The sequence below is a fragment of the Lissotriton helveticus genome, chromosome 1_1 (assembly GCF_964261635.1).
Source record: "Lissotriton helveticus chromosome 1_1, aLisHel1.1, whole genome shotgun sequence".
Classification (NCBI taxonomy): domain Eukaryota; kingdom Metazoa; phylum Chordata; class Amphibia; order Caudata; family Salamandridae; genus Lissotriton; species Lissotriton helveticus.
In genome coordinates, this window is record NC_136057.1 from 792,424,890 (window position 1) to 792,445,664 (window position 20,775).

The following is a 20,775-nucleotide window of genomic DNA, read 5'->3' on the forward strand; positions in this document are numbered from 1 at the left end:
ATTAATTGACAAGACCAGTATGATTCACATTTCTGAACAGGTCCTGGGTTGGAGTTACATTTCAAGACTGAGAGGTTCACTACCTTCAGAAGCGAGTTACAGACAGAATCAGAATTTAGGCTTACTGCACATTCCAGTTGGTAGTCACTGTGACATAGTTGTGTTGGGTGATTAGCAGGTGGCACTATCCTCTGAATTTAGCTGGTGTTGATTGTCCTAGACCTTCCTTTTAGATCCTGAGGAGACCTAAGTCTATGGAACTACAGGTATTTTATTTTATAAACCCTGCAACTCTAAACCCTAAACCATGCAACTTCAGTTGAGACTGGCAGAGTGATATCATTAGGATGCAAAGTGAAAAAATATGGGACAACAGGACTTTCTTTCCAGAAGATGAGTTTTGAAGAGTGGTTAAGCGCTGTACAGCTGGAGAGAGTGAGACAGAGGAATAAGAGAGTAAGTAACTTAGCCTTGGGTGCAGCCGCTGCAGTTAAGAGAGGTGGGCCATGGGGCCAGGTGAGGGAGGATTTCAAGAGATGGGCACGAGGGAAAATTAATTATTTATTTAATTTTCCCTCATGGTCATCTCTCAAAATCCCCCCTCACCTGGCCCCACCGCTCTTACCTGCAATGGCCACGGCTGCTCGGTGGCTCCGTGAATACAGGTTTACCCTGACTACAGATCATCTAGATAAGAAGAGATTATACTACATTTTAGGACAGTATAAAAAACGGGTGCACAGTAACATAATACATCCACCAAGAAAACCAAAGAGCATGACATTTTGAATGACTTTACTTGTGCACACCCTACTGAATCATATGAACATACATTAAAATAAGAACAAAAGACAAAAAAGCCTGGTGTGCATGAGAGATTTAGTTAGAAGGCTTAGTTAGAGACACTTTAGAGTAAGATTTAGATGTATATATTATTGAACAGAGCTTCACCCAAGGCCCCCTTGAAATATTTGCAAATGTAATCTTAAAGTACACCTGAGCAGTGTACAACAAGAAATAACATTAGTAAATGTTATCTTTGCAGACATTCTTTGGCAATATGAGATATTTCTATGGTTTGAGAATGCATTTGCAACTGAATTATTGAGGTGGCTATGGAAGTTACCTGAATACTTACCGAATGTTGGAGGTAATAAAAAATCAATTGGCTTACTTTTATTCCCCTTTTCTTTCAGTATAACCTTCCCTTACATCCACAGCCTTAACTATATCCTCCATCACTTGTATACAGATGTGTCAAATGTAAGGTTTTAAGGGTGAACCCCAATTGTGCAAGATTAATGTCCTGTGCTTCTCTGATGAACCTCAGGTTTACCAGACAACCTTAGATTTCCTGATTTCCTTGATCCCTATGGACTCGTGTATTACAACAGGTGCAATAAAGTGTTTTGCACACCTCAGCCTGATAAAGTGTGCATTTGCTAATGCTTATGATGGGACAATGAGACATAATAGATATTCAGCAAATCTATATGATGATCTTCATAGCCAGACCTTTATGGGCTTTCTGACAAAACCGTCAAAAATGTGCTTAAGGGTATGCACTTGATGTAAACTTAATATGTTCTCATTAACATTCATACTAGAATCCCTGATGTTGTTGAATTCAGAGGTTTAAACTTTAGTTAAACTACTGGTCCCTCACCCTAGTTAAATAAATCCATGACCCAAATCGAAAGGAGCTACTGGTTCATAAATGTTGTCATGGGGTAATCTGTTGCTTTATGATCCATGGGACTCCACATGTTCAGGAGGTCAGAGTCTGACATTAAATATTAAATGTCAAATATGAAAGATAAGCAACCTCTTTTGATCTTAGGTCAATGCATCAACATGCTGGGAAATTGCCCAATGTCCTACCTAGATTGACAGTTTAAATGCACATATATGTTTGAATTAGTTCAAAATAATGCACACAGTGGGGACTATTCACAAAGTGTATTTTGTAGTATGTAAGGTTGCACTACAGTAGCACTACTCGTGTACTACATCTGATATTAAAATTATACTTTCTGATCCTGCTGGGAGGGAACAATTCTGTATTTGGACAGAGAGAAACATTTATTCTCCTACCAGGCAGGAGCCTTTCTCCTCCCGGCAGGTGGGAGGACTGAAGTCCTTTCTGCTCATGCTCTAGTGGGGACAGAACATGCAGTGTCCTGGGAGATAGATCCCCAGAAAACTGTTATGCGTTGGGCCCCAGAAGATGAGGTCCACGGAGCCAAAATCCTGTGCCCCTTTCCCATAAAACAAGTAGGCCCTGGGGGATGGGGTCCATTGGGGGCAAATCTGCATGGGGAGGTGGTACGCACATGCCTTCTTTCCCATTTATAAATTATTTTTGTTGCACCAATCCCCACAGTGCCCTGGCCCAGCCACAGGAGATTGAAAATTAAAAGGGTGACCTTATTAAAAATATTTAGCACAGATCCTACATGGATCTGCTGTACCATTACTCACAACAAGGCCTAGGGGGTCAAGATATCCCTGCCCGGCTCCCATTCCTAATTAATAATCTTTTTGCAAAACAGGGGACTGAGTCCCATTTCATAAAATGGCTGCGACTACATCTTTGTTGATGTGGGTGCAGCAAATCAGATCCTATCATTAGATCTATCGGGTCCGTAGATCTCCGTGTTGTGAAATATACATTCATTTTGAACATCAATTTCTCAATAACAACTAAATGGATTTCCACCGAATCACAAAAAGCACACTTTCAGGGTCAAGCTCTAGCTTTCCTACCCACTGAACCCAAACATTATGACAACCTCTGTGGCCCTCCAAAGAAAAGCCTCTTGTTAACAGAACTCCAAAATATTAATGTTTTTCATTTGTTTGCTCTATATGACACAGTAAAACAGTAGATAGGTGTATTTCAAAACAATCTACAATCTCACAGACACTGCATATATAGAGTGGGATTCAGACATACTCAAAAACATGATAGTCAAGGACAGGCTGTAGAACCCAAGTAAAAGAGTAGCCATGACTGTCTAGGGAACAGCCCCAAAATGGTAATTCAGGTATGGGTGTGAAAAACCAAAAATGTGGCTTCACAAGGTGCAGTAATTAAATTTTGCTGAGGGAGTGAAGCAGGGTTGAGGCTGTATCGAAAGTGGTGTGTGCTCTTGGGTATGGTCAAAAAAGGCCATGGTCGATAGATTTGGGAAATCTATAAAAGTGTCAAATACTTGGCCAGTAGATAGTTTGGTTTGACACCAATGTTTCCATGATATTATGTGAATGATTTAATTCCTTCTAAATGCATATAACAGCCTCTTGTTGTGAAGTATACATTTTTGCTGCTTTTTATCAAATAATGGTTTAAAAATGAGGCTGTCAGCAATATCATACTAACTATTTCGACCAGACAAGGTATTGTAATCGACCTAGTTGTGAATAACATCGGGTATCTGGACAGGATTCAGTATGTGAAATACTGCTTAATATCCCTGATGTTCTCAAATAGATCATTCTAGAAATGTTGGCAAATTATTGGTTCTGTGTAACCATCTAAATCTATTCCATGTGTTACACTTAGTGACAATAACACATTCCCAACTTTCAATCAGCATAATCACATTGTTTTAACCCATCTACTGCACTCTCACATTTCTGTGAATAGAACCAGGTCATGCGTGTTTTTCCAGGTTCTCCCGAAGGACAAAAACATACAGGTAAGATTATGAATGGGTGTATAATGCATGTCTATTATAAACCTGGCAGATTTAGTATGCAAGTAAGGCTAGAGTTTAGTTAGTAGTACAGTTGTATCAAGTTTTCTTAAGAACTAACATTTAGAAGGTATTCAGGGAGATGCAATTTGTTTCAAATGGTTGAATGGTTCAGTACGTTGTTTGAGTAAACAGCTGTTTCAAAATCTGCATGCTTCCCAAGAAGATTTGAGGGATCTAGGAGATTAAAGTTGGCTGAGCTTAGATTACAGCTGAGAATGTACCCGATTAGGGTTGAAGAAAGGTAGTTTGGGGAGCAACTTGTAAAGAGGTTTATTTTTACCAACAGGTCACTAGAGGAGTCTGAGGTCGGAATGTGTTTGGGAAGATTGCAAATGCCTCTGTGGCTACTTTTCTGACCTTGTTTAACAGTGTAAAAAATACAGTGTGACAATAATACAATTATAATAGGTTTTATGAGTCAGTTGTGAAATATCTGTGTCTTTGCTCTGTTGAAAGAAATGTTCAGATTGATTTTTTGGGATGTTGACTAATTGTAATCTGACTGCTGTGCCTGTGTGGGTATTAAGATGTTTAGGTAAAATGAAGTGTTTAAGGAACTCCAAGGATTCTGGCTTCGGGTGTGGTAAGTAAGATATCTTGAATAAATGGCGAGTGTAGGAACGCGTGATATGTGGTGAAGTGGCTAGAAAGTAGAGTATTTCTGCTTTGTATGAGTTTAGCATAATTCATCTTATGGTTATCCTGAAGACTGTGTGACAGTTGGCAGACTGCCTTTGTACATGAGATGGGAAGGTGTGAAAAGAGAGACAAATACGTGTTGCCAATAAAGATTATCAAAAAAGCTGAAAAAAAAAGAAAAGTGGGGATTTGGCCAAGGATAAGGATAGAGGTGTAGATGGAGAAATGGAAAGGAAACAGGACTGGGCATTGAGAGATGCCAGATTTTACTGGTAAAGGGGATGGAAAGTGAGCAATCTTGGGAGAGGGAAAAAGAGTTATCACAAAGATAGGATGAAAATGATGTTCATGCCTCATCTGTGAAAACAAGATTTGCCAGAGTGGACAGTAGACAGTGATTGTGATGGGCATATGTTATTAGTTTAGACAAGTGCTTCCCAAACGTTTTAGAACCTCAAACAAATTTAAAGAACAACAAATGTTTCCGTCTCACTTACATTTACTGGACATGAAGTGGGCCGATTTTTTAATGTAACTAAAGCATTGTGAGGAAGCGCATTGTCATTTACAGACAGCACATTTTCCATTGAAATGACCACTAAATGTGTACAGACATACAGTTATACTGATACAACTATATAGCACACAAATGATAATGTTTGAATATAGAGTTTCTGTGAATAATTATAATGTGTTCATCACCAAGTAAAGAGTCTTGATTTGTTTTGATCCTGTTGAAATCTGTTTCCAGCACTCTTCAGTTTTACAAAGAAATGTGCTTAATTTTTGCTTTCATAAATGTTGAATGTATGCAATTCATAAACAGGTAATTGCATGTTGTTGTTTGTTACAAAAAAAACAGACATTCTACATCCTTTGTTTTCACACACCATGAACTCCAGCAAGATTGTCACATAATTCAGTTTAAAAACTTCTTCCACTTTGCAGTCAGAGAAAAAACAGCAAATGTGATAACAGAGGGCCGATTCACAAAGGGGTATACATGTAATAAAGTTACAGGTGTGGAGTCTCCGCACTCGGCGCTGAATCTAATGGTTTCTGAAACAGGAAGCGATCAAGAGGATTGCCATAATGCAATAACAAATAATGCCACTAAAATGTAAATGATGTGATATATTGCAGGTTACGTTTAGAAACAGATGGGAGATAGTTTTAGCACTATGGCACATATGTCTTATGTGTGATATGCCGCAAGCTGTGGGGTAGGGTCAGTGGCGGTGAAATTACAGAGAGGGTTCTCAGCATGTTTTCAGCATGGCGTAGTCACTAGAGTTCAATATAGGTGTTAAGGTGTTGTAAATGTAATCTAGGAAGATACAGAGAGGGTTCTCAGCATGGCGCAGTCACTAGAGTTCAATATAGGTGTTAAGGTGTTGTAAATGTAATCTAGGAAGATACAGAGAGGGTTCTCCGCATGGCGCAGTCACTAGAGTTCAATATAGGTGTTAAGGTGTTGTAAATGTAATCTAGGAAGATACAGAGAGGGTTCTCAGCATGGCGCAGTCCCTAGAGTTCAATATAGGTGTTAAGGTGTTGTAAATGTAATCTAGGAATTACGGAAGTGCTCTTGAGTAGTGAGTGCTTAAATTTGGTGATAGGTGTTTGGGTGTGGCAGTGTGTTGCGGATGGCAGTAGTGGTGTGAGATGATAAGGTTAGGGGTGTATCAGCTAATAGAAAAAGAACAGCAACAGATCAAGTGGATTGCCATATCTCTAGATTATCTCTAGATTATTAATGTGCCTGCACTCAAATGAATTTTACAAGGAAGTTCATATGGAATAAGGGCTATATGAGATAAATGTTTTGAACTTTATGAGATACACAAATAAATAAATACACAAACAGAACTCATAACTTTGAGCAACTTATTTAAATACCTATTCAACAGTTGCAATGTAGGTGCACTCTTGCTAAAAACCAAATTCAACAGCGACAAACCTGAGACATCAACTTAGTGAAATAAGAAGTATGGTGGAACGATAGATGCAATAGGAGGTTCTGAAAAGGTAGGGAATGAAGTCAACAAATCCCAGCATACCTGTGAACCAAATGCCCTAATCAAGCAGCCTCAAAGTAAAATAAAATTCGTACACGTATGCCATTTTCGAGCACTGAAATAGTTGTAATGCTGCTTTCTACCACACTACTTTCCTAAATGTTATTTTCTATAACTTGATTCAGACCTAGAGCAGGTCCTTTTTAAGACCGGCGACACTCATTTACATACGATAAAATGCTTTCAAAACAGAAAATTCTACATTTAATGATGCAAATGTAAACATTAGAAGCAGCTATGTTAATTCCCAATGAAGTGCTTTTAAGAAGGCAGTCCAATTGTGGATATGTACACCACTGCTTTCAGATATGAAAGATGTATTAAAATAGAAATTCGTTCAATTCTGCCCTAACAACATTTAAATTCCTAAAGTAGCAGGTTTGAATCAGATATAAACGAATGAGGATACTTGAAGAGTGGCAACGTCATGTAATGCATTGTTTTTAAGAACACATTTGTGATCATTCTCCATATAGAGTTTTGCCATGGGGTAACGTGATTGGCTAGAACGATGCGCATACCACAGACCATAGTAATGTGGCAGAAAGAGGACTTATGCATATAGTAGGATGGACATTATTTCTGGGTGATGGACGTGAAAAACGCTGTACTTTATCAAGTGAGATCATCATGTTACTAAATGCTGAAGGGTCAGCATCACAGAATATTGAAGTGTCACCTAGAGAGGTATGATCAACACTGGGAGATGTTCACAAATTCGAATACCTGCACATCCATCCCTTTCATGTACTGAATCATACAGAAGATAAAAGAAATCAAAAAAACATACAACAATCACATTCATGGCGAACGTGTGTGCACAGAGAGGTTTGTTTTGAAAGAGCATCCCAACTCCCGGTGTCATACCCAATTAAACTCTCCAGGTAATGACCCCATTTGCATAGTGAGCTGAACCCACAAGTGGGAATTTTAATGGGCACACCACCTGAGAACAGTAATTGAGAGTGACACTACTTGAACTAGTTCTGCGCTTACCCCAATGAAAATTCTACTCAGATTATTTTTAATGTCACGCTACAAGTCAAGTTTCAACATGATGGATTTGTTCCTTTTCAACCACCGAGTTTGAATAAAAGAAGGCTTTAATTCTGTTATGCATTGCACATCGTTGCGTTTCCTAATGGGTATGGCTCAGCCCTCCCCTTGTCTCATCTTTTCAGTGATTGGAATTTAATTTTCTCCATTAATCTGTGAGTAATTGGATATCAAACGTCTTTAGTAGCTAAATTGCTTGTAGATTGTGCCTTAATGTGTTTTTCTTCAATCATTAATGCACCGAAACTGACATAATCGTTTACTAACAAGTAACTATGTAAACAGGTATAATTATAACTCATAATCTAACAAGATTAGACCCCATACAACGACATAACAGGCATCACTTACAGCTCAGTCCATTGCCACAAAGAGCTATACGCACCAGTAGCAGTAAACAACGTTCAACATGGGAACTCCATTCCCAACAGGAAAATTGTATGAGAAGTTACATGCTGCAGTCAAATAGTTACAATATTTTAGGGGATGGCACCTTACTAAAGAGTTAGGAGGTTACAGCTTTCTTTTACATAAGCGGGGAGTGGAGGGGAGACAGACATGAGGAACTAGTCAAAGTAAACCATATTTTACCTGCAATGTTAAACGCAGACCTTGAACAGCTTTGCAAGGTCACGCATACCGTTTTGTGCTGTCAAAAGACAAACGCAACCAACACTACACTTGTGATAAAGGCGTGCTTTATGCTTATTTTTTTAAACATCTGCAAGGCTACATGGCTTCACTGGCAGGTTATATTTCTGAGCTTCTTTGAACTTTCAACCAATGTGTCTTGAAATACCTCCACTGTGATTTGGTGACTGGCTTGCTGCCAATCAGTCTGGAGCCGACATCTTATTTTCTCTAGAGGAAGAATGCGCCCTGACGCCATTCGTGCTTCTGCGAGACTAAGAGCCGAGCGGAGACAAAAGCCAGACACTGATTTCTTCAGCCCCACAGCGGGGGCGATGTTTGCCCTGGACCCTTACCAAAGGCAGGGCTGTACAGAAAAGCTGCATTTGAGGGAATCGAAATAAAACATTCAGTTTACCTCATTCAATGTTTTTTTTTTCTCGTTAACATTAATAAAATGATTAAAATCCCATACATGTTGAGCTAAAAAATGATATGGTGAAAACGAGGAATTGCTCACGACTTTTCACAGTCAGTGGATATTTCTATGCCACAGGTTTTGTGATGTATCAAGGCTCAAGTTTCAAGTGGCATTAAACAATACCCTGACATGGCGGGCAGTGCACGATGAAGTTACACGACTCAATAGGTTTAATGACTAAATATACTGCTGACATAACATTAAGTGTTATACAAGTCAGAATGTAGGGTTTCTATCTATGTAGCGAGTTGAAGTATCCAGTTCATTAAAACACCGTTCCTCTCTCTCATGCAGGTATAGGGCAACCGGAAAAGAAAGGAATCTATGATTTGTCAATTTAACTCGAAAGGCATAGGCATGTTAACTTCTTGTAGGGCAGGGGTACATATTAGGCTAAACTCCAAACCTGCAAATAAACAAAAGTTAATAGTTCATAGCTATACAATTATCTTCAATGGTACCATAGAGCATTCGAACTTGAGGATACATGTGACAAAAACTCTGGTCTGTTGAAGACTGTGTAAGCTAGAGGATGGCTTCGACTGTTAATCTTTCAAGGAGGGGAATTATTAATATTAAATAATTGTATTTAATATTCTTATATGGTACGTTCATATAAACCCTGACATATTAGGATGCTAATAATACAACACCCGATAGTGAAGGATACATATTTGCCAGTAACTGTCTGAAGAAAGCAAGCAGGAGTAAACAAAATAATGAACAAAATAAGTTTGCATCAATTTAGGCTCAAAAGTGGTGCAAGAGGTACATTTTAAGATGTCTTCTGATGGTGAGATGGATGGGATGCTTTTTAATGTTGAGGGCGAGGGAGTTCCAAGCATGTAGTAGTGGCACCAGTGAAGATTTGCTTTTGCACAGACTTTGCACTCAATTTAGATACACTTAATTTGAAAGTATCTCCACTTCTAAGACGTCGTAAGCTACCATACATGGAAAGCAATTCTGCTCAGTAAGGAGGGTTGTTGTAGTGGACCCCTTTGTAGGCCAGTCTACCGAATTTGAATAGAATCCTATTCATGATGAAAAGCCTGTGAAAGGTGTGCAATATTGTCAGTTATTACGGCATCAAAAAAGCAAACAATAGAACACCGCTGCTAACCTGCAGACTCTCATTTATCCTTGTAGCTGTCAATTGGTACAGCAGTACCTAGTGACAAGAACCCCAGAGAAATAGGAGAACCAGTTAGCGGAAGGATAGGGTAACTGGAATAGTGACATTCATCTTGCCTAGTGGAAAACTAGGAGTGGACAAAAACCAGCTCTTATCCTAAACATAGTATGGCAAAATGACATTAAACATTTAGTCTGCAAAGGTGTAATACACTTACCTCTACAAGTCCACAAGTTAGCAATAAGGGTTAGGGCAAGGGAGAGTGAAGGAGAAAGAATGAACCTGAAAGACTTTCACATGTTGAAAGGAAGGAAGAGAAACCATAGATTCCAGAGTCTCAACCTGAGAAAGATTTTAAATGTACTCTTGCGAGAGGATCTAAATAGGAGGAACTCAGCATGGCAGAGCTGTAGTTTTTAACCTTTTGATCCCCACTTAATCACTACTGGAACCCAGGAACACTCACTAATCATTATTGGTATCCAGGGACCTCAACTGAGTCATTATTGGAAGGTAGGGACTCCGGCTAAGCATTTTCAATGATCAGAACCACAAAAAATACATAAAAAATACAGAACCAGGCATTCCCCAAACAAACACACAAATGGTGAAATATTCCATCTATTTCACAAACAAATATAAAAAAAATCACAATTTTAATAGGAAGGTTTGAGTTTTTCTAGATTCAAGTGAGGTCACTCATTATCCATATTATATTTTGTTTAATGCATTTGCAAGGCTCCCATAAATCAATCTTAGGATATTAACTTAATTTTTAGTCTCTAATTTCAAATTTCTTCACATTTACAGAATGTTTAATCTTTTTAAATTGTACATCTTGCTTCTTCATTTACATACATTTTATTAATCTTTGCTCTTGAGATTAAGCCTGAGGAAGTTCTCCACCATCCGCTTTTTTGAATTCTAACAAGGCAGGTATGAGCATGATAATATCCTTAATTGGCAAAGGTTTTTAGATATTATTGAATGCTATCAGCATATCGATAAACAAAAATGCCTATGTTCCTAAGGACCAGACCTAGGGGCTCCATGTACAGTTTGGCATGGGCAGAGGGCAAACCTGAACCCTAGGGGGCATTACAAGCATTGTAGCTTTTCGGCTTTATTTGAGGTGTAGTTCCCAGTTTGGTATATGTTTTTGAAGAATGAGATAAAACAAATCAGGGTCCTACAGCTAAAGCCCATGCAGTGATCGATTATTCAATTTAAGTTAGCTCATTTTAAGTTAGCATACTTTGGCCAACCATTTAAAAACTAACACAAGGAGCTAATAGAATGAGCACTGAAACTTTTCAGACACTCACCCCCAGTCACAGATCTGAGTTGAATCCATCATTGTTCTTTAGCTCACTTCGCCACCCCAGTTCAGACACAGCTATATGCAAATCAGTCTTGACCCTGTGCCTCATGGGAACAGTCCAACCCGAACTGCCAAGCCATGTCTTCCCTGGACTGGAAACAAGCATCCTGGGACTGGTTTTGGGGTAACACCCCTCATCAGCCAGACTAGCTTGAACCAAGTGGCATAGGGAGCAAGGACCCACGCCTGGACACACCCTGTCAACTTAGGGTGAACAAAGCAAACACCAGGAGATAATGGATGGGGCACTGAAACTTTTCAGACACCCACCCCCAGTCACAGATCTGGTTTGAATCCATCATCGTTCTTTAGCTCACTTTACCACCTCAGTTCAGACACAGGTTCCAGGGAAGACCTGGCTTGGCAGTTGGAGGTGGGCTGTTCCCATGAGGACTGATTTGCATATGACTCGGTCTGAACTAGTTCAGTAAACCACAATTATTCCCCACCAAATGCGTCTCTCACAGTAAAACCACATTAGGATCGTGTCTGGCTAAATCCCTGAGCACCATACCCCTTTTCAAATTATCCCTCAGGCCATTAACATTCCATGACCAATAGTTACAGGGAGAGCCCCTCTCTGTTTATATGGACAGTTGGCTCAGTCATAGCCTGCCTTCGGGAATGTCGCAGTCATAACAAATCCCTGGACAGGGTGGCTCCCAATGTGATCCCCTTCGATCTTCAATGGAGCCAACAACAGACAACTACATCCTCTACAGCACTTACGGGGCTCCCACCAACCTTCTACATTGGCCTTCAAACCTCCTACTGGCCTCGGGTAGCCACTGGCTGAAGGCACCATCATGAAAGAAATGGGTGGCTTGCTTGTCCATAATCCTGAGACGAGCCGCAAAATAGATGGCATACTCTACGTTCAAAAGGTGGAGGTGCCTCTTGACCCCCAGAAAGGATGCTCTCTGTCGCTGCACCAAGTTTATGTAGTCAGTGTTAATATTCACACTTGCTCTGTCTAGTGACCATGGCCAATGTCTTTGTGCCACCTGTAGGATATTGTCCCTGTCACAGAAGTTCAGCCGGCTGGCCACAATTGCCGCCAGAGAAAACGCCAGGCACCGGTGGACGTCTAGGGACTCTGTGGGCTCTCTTCACTATAAACCACTTGGATAGCTGCACCCCAGCACCACCATGGACAGCCAGTACTCAAGAAACAACTCTATGTAGGGGCCCTCCTCATTCTCTGGAACCCCCACCAGTTGTACATTATTGCGGCGAGATTGCCCCTCCATGTCATCCATTTTAGTTTCAAGGGAAGCCACTCTCTTTTACAAAGCCTTAGTTTGCACTTTCTCCTCTGACATTGCTAGCATCAAATGAGGGATTGTGGCCTCCGCCTTCGACACCATGCCTGTTAGCTTTTGGTGATCCGTCCTTAAGAGTCACACTTCCTGCGCTACAGCATACATTTTGAGCTCTACGATCGTTTTTGTCTCTCACTGCGCTGCCAGTCCACCGGCCACATGCTCGACCCCGTCTTCTCCTCAAGCCCGCACGTCTCCGTCAGCCACACTACCGAACTCCTCTGGACCGACTACCACTGCATCCACTTCGCCTTCCAGAAGCCCACCACACACCACCGCACCCAACAGATTCCCCGCCGCTGCTGGAGCATAATCACCAAAGACTAACTACACGCAAACCTCACTCTCAGCCCACCCACCCAACCCTCCAACACCGACGACGCTGGCCACAGCCTCAGATGCTGGATCGAGGACTGCGTCAACACCCTTGCCCACTGAAGAAACCCCCCCACAGAGACACCAGCAAGAGGGCCAGCTGGTTCACCCCAGAACTCCTAGCCTCAAAGCACGTGTGCCGGAAATTAGAGAAGAAACGGCACAGTGAACAAACTGTGGAAAGTCAAGCAGCGCACAAGGATGCCATTCGCAACCACCAACACCTCATCAGGGTGGCCAAGAAGACCTCCTTCAAAGACCGCCTCTACAACAACGCACACAATAGCAAGGAGCTCTTCAACATCGTCAAGGAACTCCCCAACCCCAGCTCCAACACCAAAGACATCCCGCCATCGCAAGCCCTATGCGATTCCCTCGCCACCTTCTTCCACCGCAAGATAGCAGACATCCACGACAGCTTCAACACCCAGACAGCCCCACATACAGCAACACAACAGACCCTCCGCACACCATCGACCATGACCCCCTGCTAGACTGGACCAGCGTGAGCATCGATGACACCATCAAGACCATGCGCACAATCCATTGCGGCTCTCCGACAGATCCATTCCTGCACCACGTCTTCAACAGAGCAAGCAGCTCCATTGCACCCCACCTGCGCAACGTCATCAATCTCTCCCTCGAGACCGCAACCTTCCCAGAGATCTGGAAACAAGCCGACATCAAGGCCCTACTCAGAAAACCTAAGGCAGACCCAAGAGACCTCAAGAATTTCTGGCCCATCTCTCTTCTCCCCTTCCCGGCCAAGGTCATCGAGAAAACCGTCAACAGACAGCTAACCTGATACCTCGAAGAAAACAGAATCCTGGACCCTTGCCATTCAGAGTTCTGCAGCAACCACAGCACCGAGACTGCCCTCATTGCCACCACCGGTGACATCAGGACCCTGCTGGACAATGGCGAGACTGCAGCACTCATCCTCCTAGACTGCTCTGCCGCCTTCGACACAGTCTGCCACTGCACACTACGCGCACGCCTCCACGCCGCAGTGATCCAAGACAAGGCTCTGGATTGGACCACCTCCTTCCTCTCCAGCAGAACCCAGAGCGTCCGGCTACCCCATTCCGTTCCAAAGCCTCCGAGATCATCTGCTGCGTACCCCAGGGATCCTACCTCAGCCCGATGCTGTTCAAAAGTTACATTGCCCGGCTCACACATGTAGCTCAACAGCACAACCTCAACATAATCTCCTACGCTAACGACACTCAGCTGACCCTCTCCCTCACCAAGGACCCCATCACCGCCAAAGCCAACCTCCATGAAGGAATGAAGGCCATCGCCGACTGGATCAAGACCAGCTGTCTGAAGTTGAACTCGGACAAGTCGGAGGTCCTCATCCTCGGCTCCAACCCTTCAGCCTGGGACGACTCCGGGTGGCTGACAGCACTGGGGGCAGCCCCGACACCCACCGAGCACGCACGGAACCTGGGAATCATCTTCGACTCAACGCTCTCAATGACCAAGCTAGTCAATGCCGTCTCCTCCTCCTGCTTTAACACCCTCCGCATGCTACGCAAGATCTACAGATGGATCCCGACAGATACAAGAAAGACAGTCACCCAGGCCGTCGTCAGCAGCAAACTCGACTATGGAAACGCCCTCTACGCGGGAGCCCCAACCAAGCTCATCAAACGACTACAATGCACCCAAAACACCTGGGCACGACTGATCCTTGATGTACCACGCCATGGCCACATCACCCCCCCACCTGAGAAATATGCACTGGCTCCCCGTCAACAAGAGGATATCCTTCAAGCTCCTCACCCACGCACACAAGGCACTCCACAAGACCGGCCCAGCCTACCTCAACAGACGACTCTCCTTCTACATCCCCAACCGCCTGCTACGCTCCGTCGACCTCTCAATCACCACCGTCCCGCGCATCCGAAGAACAACTACCGGTGGGAGATCCTTCTCCCACTTTGCTGCCAAGACATGGAACATCCTCCCACTGAGCCTACGACTGACCCAAGACCTGCTGACCTTCTGGAGGATACTCAAGACCTGGCTGTTCGATCAGTAGCGCCCCTCCCCCCCAGCACCTTGAGACCCTCACGAGTATGTAGTGCGCTTTACAAATGATTGATTGATTGGTGCCTTTGTCTTCCCCCACGTTCTGCTCCAGTTCCCCTGGGTGGCACTGTGATGCCATATTAGGAATCACCATCACCAGGCTACATTCCACCAAGAAACTGGCTGTTAGTATGCCTGTACGACTCCTCACCAACCTAAGTTTGTCTGACAGGGAGTCTATGAGGCTGCCACCCCTGGGAGCAGCCGCCTCTCCGCACTATTGAGGCTCTTTGTGGCTACACCCTGTGGCAGAAGAACCCCAACACTTCCAGCCACCCTGGCTGCACTTGAAAGGGAGACTGGGGTTACCTGCAACTGTCACTCACAAGTGGGGTCCCCGGGCCATTCACCAATCTTGTAAGGACACCCCTTGGCCTTCCGACCTGCTCCAGGCTCTGCTGGCTTCTCATGGGCCCTGGCTCTGCGGCGTACTTCACCGCGCCTCAGGACGCAGGCTCCCTGCACCTCTCCACAATCTTCAAAGCCCAGAGGCAAGGGGTACCAGCCCTGCCACACCCCCTGCACTCAAGGTGGCCCCCAGGCATCTCCTGCCGAGCTGGTGGCCTGCCGGGCTGTCCAGACCCAATTGGCCTCTCACCCCAGTGGCCCTCTACTGTTGCTCCACTCCACTGCATTGCCTCTCTGCTGGGGTGAGAGGGCCCCCGCTCTCCTTGCCGCACTCTCCTGGGCCCCCATCTAGGGGCCCCACTGTAGTGGGATCCACTGGCCTCCGACCTCCTGCACCAGCCCAAGCTCCACCTCATCACTGGGCTGACATCACGCCTTCCATCTTAAATCTCCCCCAAGGCGAGAGCCGGCTGGACACACTCTCTGCACTAACAGGTGTCTCTTTTATTTCAAAGTGCAATGCATATTATCCTTTTTATTCAGCATAGCAGTTTTCATACTAACCGCATGCGAAAGCTGAATGGATAGGTTGCCAGCAGGTTTGAAAGTAATTTTAACATCACAACAAGCCTTTTTCGTTTAGTCGTGTAGTGTAGTTCCTATATTCCCAATAGGCTTTGCGCATTGGAATAAGATATCCCATAGATTAGACTAAGTCTCTATCCAATATATTAAATTTTCTTGTAAGTTCCAGCTAGCTCAGAGGTCACCAGAAACTTTCTTGAATTCACAAGAAGGGATTAGTTTCCGACAGCCGCATAAACATGACAACTTTGTTTCCCAAGAATAAGAAATGTATCTCTAGAGTCGTGGAAACAATAGATAAGTATTCCACTCAGTCACTCGTGCATGCTTCGTTTCTACAGAGGTGCAGAGAAATAGAGAGACAGGTGTTTTCAATAAAAGGTTTTATTGAACAGTCTTCTTTCTCATGCAAGTAAATTGAACTGCTACAATCGTAATGCAGACTTGTTAGAACTGGGGGTCTCTGGTTGGCAGGGCTAGGTACCACTGTCCAAATAGGGACCCTTGCTTCTAGTCAGGGTAAGGAGGAAATCCTCTGAGATAAACTCTGCTCACCCCGTTGGTACCTTGGCATGAGCAGTCATGGCTTATCAAAGGTAATGTGTAAAGTATTTGTACCAAAACTCACAGTAACACAGTTAAAACACCACAAACTGACTCCACAACAGATTAGAAAAATAAAGGTATTTAATCTAAACTACACAAGACCAAAATGACAAAAATCCAACATACACAGTTCAAGAATATGGTTGCAAAGGAGTTCTTAATGTTAGCGTTAAAATAATCCACAGTTGTGTGAAAAGGTCACAGTAGCGTCACGTTTAGCCAACAGTACCTTTAAATGTGACAAAGTTCCAAAACAGAAGCTGTTGTGGTGGAAAACAAGCGAAGCGTTACTCCTGAGACCCTGGGGAGGCGTTAGTGACAATTCCGCTGGATGTAGCGGCTTGTAGCGACAAATCTGATCTCTATGGGGAGGAAGGCGATGACTTTTATGGATTCCGGTGCGGGGGTTCCATAGGAAAATGCTCCGAAAGGCACGATGCGATGATTCTCAGGGCTCTGCAACGATTCTCGCAGCAACGTGATGTGGTGATCTCACCCAGCGATGACAGGTTCTGCGACGATATTCGCAGCGGCGGAAATCTTCCCGCTAACGAAGGGTGCGATGTCTTCAGGCAGCAGCGACAGGCACTGCGATGATCTCGGTCTTCGTATCGGCGGGAAGTTTCTCGCTCGGACAGGATTGCGATAAATGTTCTATAGCAAAGTCTTTAAAAGCTTGGTTTCCAGCTCCCCATCACAGGTACAACTTCCAGAGGCACCACACATGGGGCACGCACTCCAGGAAGGACAGAACTCTCTCAATGGAGTTCAGGGAAGCTGGAGGTGAAGTCCTTTTGTTCCTGGGACTTCATAACAGGGAGCCAGCTTTCTCTCGGGCCCTTGGAGATTCCTTCAAGCAAGGGGACACAGCATAAAGCAAAGTCCTTCCCCTCTCCTTGGCAGCAAAGCAACAGCAGGTCAGTCCAGCAGAGCAACAGCAGGACAGTCTTCCTTCTACAGTTTCAGCTTTCTCCTTGGCAGAGGTTACTTCTTGATTCCAGGATGATCTAATTTTCTGTAGTCAGGGGTCCTGTACTTATACCCCTAAAAGTCTTTGTTCCCTTTGTGCAAGTGGGCCTTGAGCCCGGTCTGAACCAGTTCTGGGTGGTTATCTCTGTGTGGGGCTGGGGTTAGGTCTTTTGGTTCTCTCTCTCTCTCTCTCTTTCTCTTTCCTATATCAGCTCTGTCTGTGTTTTCATAGAGGTCTGATGAAACATTTGGCCTTCAAAAAGACAAATAATTGAATATTGAAGTTTATTGTGTGTAGTACTTCGGCATTTCCTCTGGAATGTACTATTTCTGACCTAAGTTTACATTAAACTTTTTCCTCTGGGATTTTTTAAGGAGATATTCGCCACAGTCCATGAGCTCGCCGCCTCTGACAGGGTAATCCCTAAAATCCCCCCATCCCAAACACTCTGCAACTCCCTCAATTCTTTTTTCTTCGAGAAGATAGCCCTTATTAAGGCCAACATCCCCTCCTCACCCCCGGTATCATCTGCGGCCAACCCCCCTCCCCCTGCTTCATCCTTTACCCAGTTTCCTCCTTTGACTCGAGATACTTTTCTCCCCCTACTGGCCCGGGTTAAATCGGGTTCCCCCCAGGATATTGGTCCTGCATTTGCCCTAAAGGAGTTTTTTTCAATCTGTTCCTCCCCTCCTCTCACTTTGATTAATCACTCCCTTAGTACGGGCACTGTTCCTCATGCCCATAAATCGGTAGTCATCATTCCGATTTTGAAAAAGGCAGGCACTGACCCTTCTCTGCCTGCCAACTACCGTCCTATTTCCCTTCTTCCCTACCTGGCAAAGGTCTCAGAGGCTCATATCACCAGGTCCCTGAGTTCCTTTGTGGAATCCACGGGTTGTCTCTCTGCTCGTCAGGCGGGCTTCCGCCCGCTGCACTCTACCGAGAAGGTAGTCGTCTCGGTGATGGACAAACTTAGGGAGGGCATTGACAACTGCCCGCCCCAGGCCCTGGTCCTGTTAGATCTGTCCGCCGCGTTCGACACGGTGGACCATGACATCCTGCTGACCCGTGTCGAGGCGGCGGGCATTGGGGGCACGGCCCTTGCCTGGCTCCGTTCCTTTTTAACGGACAGGGAGCAAGCCGTCCATCTGGCCGATTTCACTTCTCCACCTCGGACAGTGACCTGCGGAGTCCCCTAGGGCTCCTCCTTGTCCCCCTTGTTATTTAATTTATACATCTCACCCCTCATTTTTTCTTTACAGCAGATGGAGGTCTCGGTGTTCAATTACGCCGATGACCTCCAACTTATCTTTAACCTCTCCCCCTCCCCCTCCTCTGCTTCGAATTTTGAGAGGGTCATGCTCTTTATCCAAGAGTGGATGAACTGCAACCACCTCAAACTAAACCCTGACAAGACCGAATTGGTTCTGGTGGGGGGTGGTTGCAGTCCCTGGTCTTCTTTCTTTTGGCCCCACTCCCTTGGTCCCCCTCCCCTTCCAGTTCCCAAGGTCAAAACTCTGGGCATCTTCATTAACCCTCTGCTTACTCTTCACACGCAGATTAACTCAGTGGTGTCTGCCTGCTTCTTCTCCCTTCGTATAATCCGAAAGGTTTCCCGCTTCTTCTCGGCGGATGCACTCAAGCTCATTCTCATGGCTATGGTGCTCTCGCGCCTTGATTATGGGAATGTGATTTACAACGGCACACCGGCCTACCTGATTCGCCGGCTCCAACTGATACAAAATCAGGCGGCTCGCCTGATCTATGGTCTCCCTAAATTCAACCATGCCGCCCCTTTGTTACAGTCCTTGCATTGGTTACCGGTGAGGGAGAGGGCCCTCTTCAAGTTGGGCTGCATCACGTATCAGGCTAGGTCGGGGACTGCCCCCGCCTTCCTCTGTGAAGCCATCTCACCCTATCTTCCGACCAGAGAGCTCCGCTCCACCTATCAGGCTCTCCTGTCAGTTCCCCGCTTTAGGAAGCAGAAGTCAGGGGGGGCCAGATTTGCGGTTCTAGCCCCATCCTTCTGGAACTCACTCCCTCTCGCACTCAGGACTACATCTTCCTATCAGGAATTTCGTAAATCACTCAAGACTTTCCTGTTTTCCAGATCTGCAGCAGTCTGGCCTCTTGCCTCGCCTCCACTGACTCACAGCTATCCAGCGCCATGAAACCGTTCCGGTATAAGCGCGCTTAACAAATATTTTAAAATTCAAATTCAAATTCAAAAGATATCTTCCTTTCTTGTACTTGGATAAGGTATCTTCCTTTCTTGTACTGTTGTTCTTGGATTGTACACCTCAGTGTACTTGTGGTCATTAGTTCACAACCTGAAGTTACTCAGTCTGAGAGTCCCTGTGTTCTAGAGTGCACTGAACCGGTGATTCCCAGTTGCATTTTTTACTCTGGCCCACCAGAATCACAGTCTTTGTAGGTCACTTTGGCTAAGGTCATCTTTTTGTGCATTCCCTGTCCTTCCAAAGCTTTTGAAAATTCTCAGGGATAGGTTATTCAAAGTAAAAACACATGCACACAAGAGAGGTAGACACTTGCAAAACAATAAAGGGACAAGCAAGCAGAACAAGGCGTCACTCTTCCGAATGTGAGGGATTTCAATACACTCCACTGCAAAAAAAGAGCTTGCACTGCTGATTAAGGCAGATGGTGAGTAGTTGTGCAGACTGCGGTGGCAAGTGATAGCTCTACTGTCTGGTCTGCATGAGGGGTCAGCCAGCACAAGGAATGACTCTGCGTCTCTGTCTGTTACAAGTGAGTGATTGGCTAATTGTTCCTGAGAGGTGAGAGTCTATTTCCAGTCCACATACTGGTTATTTTTCAAAATTTTGGTCAGAGGAACTACATGGACAGGCACACGATTCTGCTTCAATAAACTATCTGATACAGTTACCTACAGACATAGGCCTTCCATTTCTCTCACTAGTCAATACATTTAACCGTAAAAGTATACATTGGAAAAGGGTTAAAGAAGGGTGTGCTAACGAAGAGTTGTCCCTTTATTTTCTGGAAAAATGTATAGAAGAACAGGGACACCAGTGTTTCAGTGAGAGCTATAGTGCCTCTTATGAAACAGGCCAAGGCACTGTTAAACAAACAGCAGCAATGTCTGGGCTTCTGATGATCTAGCCCTGACACAAGGCTCCTGCTTTAGCCCCATAAATGAATCAGCAGGTCTAGGCCTAACCTGGATGGTGAATATGTAATAGTGTATTATTAATCGCCAGATAAAAGGTTAATGGATGCCTAATCATCATTACTGCACTTGATAAGGTAAATAAAAAAAGACTTAGGAGGCT